The sequence below is a fragment of the Cupressus sempervirens genome, chromosome 6, assembly GCF_028749045.1.
Source record: "Cupressus sempervirens isolate cs-2001-9-10 chromosome 6, ASM2874904v1, whole genome shotgun sequence".
Lineage (NCBI taxonomy): Eukaryota > Viridiplantae > Streptophyta > Pinopsida > Cupressales > Cupressaceae > Cupressus > Cupressus sempervirens.
Window position 1 is genome coordinate 234,115,767 of NC_143123.1, and position 7,250 is coordinate 234,123,016.

Here is a 7,250-nt window from a genome sequence, read left to right on the forward strand (position 1 = left end):
TAAGAAAATTAACATCAATAATGTATATTTTTTTGATGGATTAAAACATAATATTTTAAGTGTTGGATAGCTTGTGGATAATGCATATCTATTTCAATTCACAGAGAAGACTTCTATAGTCAATGATAAATATGGTAAGTTGATCGGTATAGGTACAAGGACAAGAGGTAATGTTTTTCAATTGAATCCTATCAAGATGACATGTTTGGTAATAGAAGTTTATGACAGTTGGTAATGGAAAAATATTTTATCATATTAACTTTGATAAAGTTCACTACACATATAGTTGGAGATTTTGCTAAGATTGTGAAACCATATAACATGGTTTGTAAGGAATGTGTGATGGCAAAACAAAAGAAGAGTTCATTTCCAAGTAAAATATTTACTACATTAGTAAAGTTACAAAGTGTTCACATTTATGTGAGTGGTCCTACAAGAACCAGGGAATTCCATGGTGAAAGGTGATTTATTCTTTTTATTAATGATTTTACAAGAATGATGTGGGTAGAATTTCATAGATAAAATTATGAAGCTTTTGAGAAGATCAATTTATTTAAGAATAGAGTAGACAATGAATCAAGATTGAAGATAAAATGCTTAAGATTGGGGAGAGAATGTGAATTTATTTGAAATGAGTTCAACATATTGTGTGAGGATAATGGAATAAAGAGAAAACTTTTACCCCCTAAGACACCTAAACAAAATGGAATAGCAAAAAGGAGAAACATATCAGTTGGTGAGACAACTAGAGCTATGATGTTTGAGAATAATGTTTCACACATCTTTTGGAGAGAAGTTGTGCACACCACAATATACATAATGAAAAAAAAATAGATCATACAAGGTAGTGGTAAGATGCCCTATGAACTATGGTTTGGACATACACCTACTTTGAAATACTTTAGCATCTTTGGAAGTGTGTGTTATATCAAAAGAGAAATGATATTGGAAAATTTGATGTTATAAGTAATGAAGGGATGCTTTTTGGATATTCTTTGAAAAGCAATTCATATTGATATTTAATCAAAGACTGAAAACTATTGTTGAAAGTGCTAATGTTAAGGTTGATGAGAGGTTCAAAATTCAGGAATACTTGACTATGATTCTAATGAAAATACTAATTAGAGGCATAACAATTAGAATGTTGAATAGGAATTATTTTATGAGACTCACACTAAATTGTGGCAAAAAGAACCAAGAGAATAACCTAGAGAAGAAGTTATAGAAGGGAAAGGAACACCGAGATATGTTTCAAGGAATAACCCATGAATTAGATCATTGGAAGTAAAAATTAGGGAGTGATGAAAAGAAATAAGGTAAGTGAATAATTATGTTTGATATCTCAAGTTGAACCTAAGGCTGCAAATGAATCTTGTAAAGATGAATTTTGGATAAAGGCTATGAAAGAAGAAATTGAGAAGATTGAAAAGAACAAGACTTGGGAATTGGTCCCTAGAACTTAAGATAAGAATATTATTGGCATAAAGTGGGTATTCAAAAATAAGATGAATGATCAAGGAGAAGTGGTAAGAGATAAAGAAGGGTTAGTATGCAATGGTTATTGAAAACAATAAGGAGTTTATTTTTAGGAAACCTTTTTACTTATTTTTGATTAAGGTAATAAATAAAAAAAGTTTTCCCTTAGTTGCAGTAAGAATTTTTTTGACATATGCATCTAACAAGAATTTTAAGGTTTATTAGATGGATTTTAAGTTATATTTTATAAATGGAGAACTAGAAGAAGAAATGAATTGTGAAATTGATGTAATAATTTATTAGAATATGTAGAACTTATTTGTAATATCTTATGATGGTCCTATATTATTCATTTTACATTGCAGAAGCCTTGAGGATAACTCAATTAGTTATTTTAGGACTTGGCATAAAGGAAATATGTTTCCTTAGTTGTAAATCATCATATGCAATCATATGTATGTCATGTAATATAATATCATGTGATCTTTGTATGCAAACTTGTGAAGATCAGAGAAGAGGATGATGATGTTGATGTATTCAAGAATTCAAAGAAACTATATTGGAAAGATAAGTTTTTTATTTAGTCATTTTATTTCTTGGATATGTTATCCTTAATTATTTAGTGAAAATAGTTATGAAGCATTTTGGACAATGGGTTCAATTGATTCTCATCAACTCCTAATAGGGTTAGAATAACTCCTAATAGCCTGGTTAGAATATTTTGATAAAGATTCAAAGTCTCCTACCATGGGCTCATATTTATTGATTATATTGAATTGACTCCTAACATGCTCAAATCCTCTCACAAAGAATTTGTATATTAGTAAATCATCTTGTGGGCATCTATTGGAATAATGATACATTTGTCATTAGTTACAACACTTATTTGATTCTGAATGCTTACCGAGTTCATCACTCAGTTTACAATTCATACCGAGCATTTGTTGGTTACCAAGTATGTTCAGCAGTGTTTACCGAGTCAGGAAGGTAAACAAAGGTTTTAGTGTTTACCGAGTCAGAAAGGTAAACAAAGGTTTTAGTGTTTACCCAGTCAGAAAGGTAAACGAAGGTTTTAATGTTTACCGAGTCAGAAAGGTAAATGAAGGATTTAGTGTTTACTGAGTGAGGAAGGTAAACGAAGGATTTAGTATTTACCGAGTCAGGAAGGTAAATGAAAGTTTCAGTGATTACCAAGACAGAAAGATAAAAGAAGTATTCAGTGCTTACCAAGTGAATCAAAGGAGTTAGTTTCTACCGAGTGACACAATACTTACCGTGTCACCAGTGGTTACCAAGTTCCAAGCTACTCAGAGTGATTAGTATGGATCGAGCCCCTACCTCTACCGAGTGCATGATGATGCCGAGTAATGTAGTGGATGCTGAGTGTCAGAAGGTCACCGAGTGAGTTTGAGGAACCTGAGTTTTCTACTATCTGGCCGACTCAGTAATGTTTTCTCCACTTGTGTTTGGCCGACCTTGTTGTTGTAAATATTGGAATGCTATATATGTAATGTATTGTGCCATTTGCAATATAGATAGATAGAAATGATGAAGAGAAGTAACAGTGAAGTAAGAGAAAATTGAAAGAGAATCAACAGTGGAGTATTCGACAAGGTTATCAAAGAGCAGCAAAGATATATCCATCACATCAAGTGATTAGTACATAAGATCTAATCAACAAACTAGTTGCAAGCAGATCCACTACTTCATCCTAACAGGTGAATCAGTTTTGTAAATCCTTTAACAGGGTATACTTAACAGTCTTTTGTAAATCTCCTAACAAAGTGCATACTTCATTATATGTTTTTAAATCCTCTAACAAGGTGGATCTAGCAGTCCTACTTGCTCCTAATAGGGCAGATCACCAGAAGTGATCATTGTAAGCCTTAACCAGCCAACTTTATACTGCAGTATTGAAGTTTCATGGGCATCATCCCCACCCCAGTTTTACTTTCAATTTGAAAGGTTTCTGGGTCACCAAATCAGTGTGTTAATCTTTTCATGTGTTGAGTAAAGTAGATGAATGAATGGTGAATTTGTTATTATGCTGAATTGGTTAAATTTTAAAGTTTACTGATTCACCCCTCCCCTCTCAGTAACCTTGTTAGTCCTAAATATTTCCAACAATTGGTATCAGAGCTTTTTGGTTCTCAAGATAGAGCTTGACAGCTTGAGCAAAGATTAAGGACAATGGAGATATTCAGACTTGACAAAACTATTGAGAATGAGAAGCTAGATTTGGAGATGGCCATGGTTCAACTCAAAGAAGCAAAGGAACATCTTTCTCAATCCCTAAAAAGAAGAAAGGAACTTGCAAGACAAATAAATGACCATTTTTATGTTGAAGAAAGGATTGAAGATTTGTTACCATCAAGTAATTCAGAAGAAGCTGACAAAGCAATCAAAGAACTTCTAGAAAAGAATGGATCTCTACAAGAAGAGGTAAGAAAGCTTAAAAGAGAGCAAGAAATACAGTCAATCAGGCTATGTGAAGTTTTGGAACAAAGAAAAAAAGCACAAGAAGAATTGGAAGATAGAAGTCATGAAACTCAAAATCAATCCCTTGAACATGAAGATCTAGCAGATCAACTATCCAATGCAAATGAAGAAATCAGGATTCTCCGAGCACAAAATGAAAGTCTATAGAATGACTTAAGAACTGAGAGACAAACCAATGAAAGCTTGAAAATGGATCTAAAAATTGAAAAACAAGTCAATGAAAGGATGATGAAATCTCAAGCAGACATGAATCAATTGAATCAGCAAAATGAGTAGAATTTCTATAAGCAAAAAGGTAAAACTGGTCTTGGATACAAGGAAGAAGGTGAATCTTCTGAACAAGGGACTCAAAGGAATCAAAGACCCACTTGTAATCATTGTGGCAAGATAGGTCATACATCTAAAAAATGTTGGATTAATGGTAAAGGTAAATTCAATGGCAAATGTTTCAATTGCAATCAGCATGGTCACAAGGCCAATGAATGCAAGGAGAAACCAAAGTTTGAAGGCAAGTGTCACAAATGCAAGAAACAAGGACATAAGGCATCTGAATGTAGATCAAAATCACTCAATCTAGTAGAACAAATTGTCAAAGAAATATTTGGTTGGGATTACAATACTTGGTGTAGATGTCACTATTGTGGAGAATATGGACACATAGGAACAAACTGTAGAAGGCATCACCTAAGGAAGAAAGATACAACCATAAGATGCTATACTTGTACTGAACTTGGTCATATAGCCAATAATTGCATGAATATAGGAAAGGTTGAAGATGAAAAGAAAACTAGAGCTGATAATATTCGAAAGCAAATGAAACAACAGTGGATTCTTAAGTCTACCGAGCAAGAAAATTCAAATGATGGAAATGTCACTCTAGAAATGGGTGACTCCACCATATCTAATTAAGACTTATCAAGAAGGATAAGGGACTGCATCTTCAAGCCATATCCTAAGTAGTTCCAAAAAGAAGGAGTGGAAATGAAAAATCAGTATTGCAGATACAAGTCATAATTCATAGTGTTGCATCTATCGAGCAAGGTTGGTTTTCAGACTTTACCGAGCTTGGTCGAGAAAATAAGAAAGGTTTTGTGTGTTCACCGAGCTACAAGGTTTATCGAGTAAGTCAGTGACTATTTATAAAACCCTAATTCTCAGCTACCTTCATACCCGAGCATTAATGACAGGATTTCGATCAAAAAGGAAGAATTTGATCTCATTTTTCATCGCGAATTCAGAGTTCACAGAGAAAATATATTTTCAAGTGCATCCAAGTGAGTTCAAGTGACTTGAAGCAATTTTCCAGCAAAGAAATTGTGTTACAAAATCATTCTCTCACCGAGTAGCAATGGCATCCACAAGCACCAATGGCAGCAAGGCGAAGAGAGGTTTTGAAATGCTTTTGAAGGGAGTCGAATGGAAGGTGCCCAATTTCAAAATTGTTCCTACCATCGCTGAATCACTCGACCCGCATGGAGCTCAATCGTAGATCCCTCCAAAGGTACTTCTAATCAATGATATTCGTACTCATTTCAAGTGTACTATACAAGAAATAGGGACACTAGATATGGATAGTACCCTAGTCGAGTTATGCATGGATGGAACCCTAAAACCTGAGTTCAAACATTTAGAAACCAAAGGTTTAACCCATATCCCGCATCTGCCAAGAAGTTTCCAAGTGAAATGGGTGAGGTATATCTTAAGCCGTGTGCATAATGGACAATTATGGTTAGAGCAACCCATGCTCATAACAAAGAAGATGATCCATAAGATCACAAGTTTACCAATGTTGACCAAATCCAAAACCACCAAAACCCTAGGTCGAGATGAACTTCAGAAATTAACCCAAGCTGAATGGGATGGCAGAGGTTTAAAGCTCAACAATGTTTTAGATATAGAACTGAAATTTGGTATTTGTGTTATTGCATACAAACTGTATAGTTCCAGCAGGCTGAATAGTGTACCCTGTGAGGCTGTAGATTTGGCATATAAAATTGTAAAGAAAAATATGGAGTTTGACCTAGTTGATGTGCTATTAAAACAATTCAATAAAAACATGGATAGCATAAGGACTGCAAAGACAAACCCTTGTAAATTTGGTTCTTTGCTAGTTTGTTTATTTTTGTATGTACATAAATTCTTTCCATCTAAGGGTGCAGTTGTATGGAGGAAAGATACTCCAATTTTGTATCAAATAAATGAATTCATAGCAGAAATGGGTATGAATTTTGACAAAGTAATGGATAATTATTTTGAAGATTTCAAGGAAAGGATGAACAACAGGTTCAGGATACCTCCAAAACTTGTTGAAGAATATAAGGATGATGTCTGTTTCATGGTTGATTGTGACAGAGTCTACATCCAGGCAGTCAAACCCCGAGTGACATGGGTAAAACCATTGCCCTATGAGCTAAATATTGATGATGCCAGAGATATCATTGAGGCACTGGTAAATGAACCAGTGGATCCCAAGTTGCTTGCATTTGGAACCTATGAAGAGGCAAAGGTTAGAATAGAGCTTGAAATCAAGCTTCCTCAAGCAATCTCTAAAGGCAGGAGAAAGATAGAAAAGCTAAAAGCTGATACTGGACCTCTCATGATAACAGAAGGGAGAGGAGAAGATGAAGAAAAGGAAGAAGAAGAAGAAGAGCCTCAACGAAAGAAAGGTAAGGTGAATTTCACCAAACCTACAAAGCAAACCACTGCAGTATTCTCCAGGAGAACAAGAAAGGGAAAGAAGGAACCTGTATTTGTTAAGCCTCCACTCACCTTTGAAGCAAGACTAAAGCTATTAGATGAAGGAGGTAGCTTCACAAACCTCAAAGCATTAAAGTTTGAAACCAGAAAAGAATAGGAGAAAATGCAGATTGAGGATCTAGTATTGAAAAAAATGGGTAAATGGAAATACTCCCCAGACCAGATAGCCTCTCAGATCTCCAAAGAGCTATTGGAAAGATTGCAACCAAGATGGGAAGCTGCAACCAAGACTGTCAAAGACATTTATGAATAGACCCTGAGGAATCTTCTGCCAAGTCTCTCTAATGCTGAAGTGAAGAAATCACTGAAAGATCACGAAGGTAATATGATGATTAGATTCCACACTTTTTTGATACTTGTCAAAGACATTGAGCATGTAGTAAGTGATGCAACAAACATTTTGAAAAATATCTATCATCTACACAAACCCAGTGAGGATATTGTTGAAATCATGGACAATGATAGCAGTGATGATAAGGATGATGATGACAATGATGATGATGATATTGAAGATATTC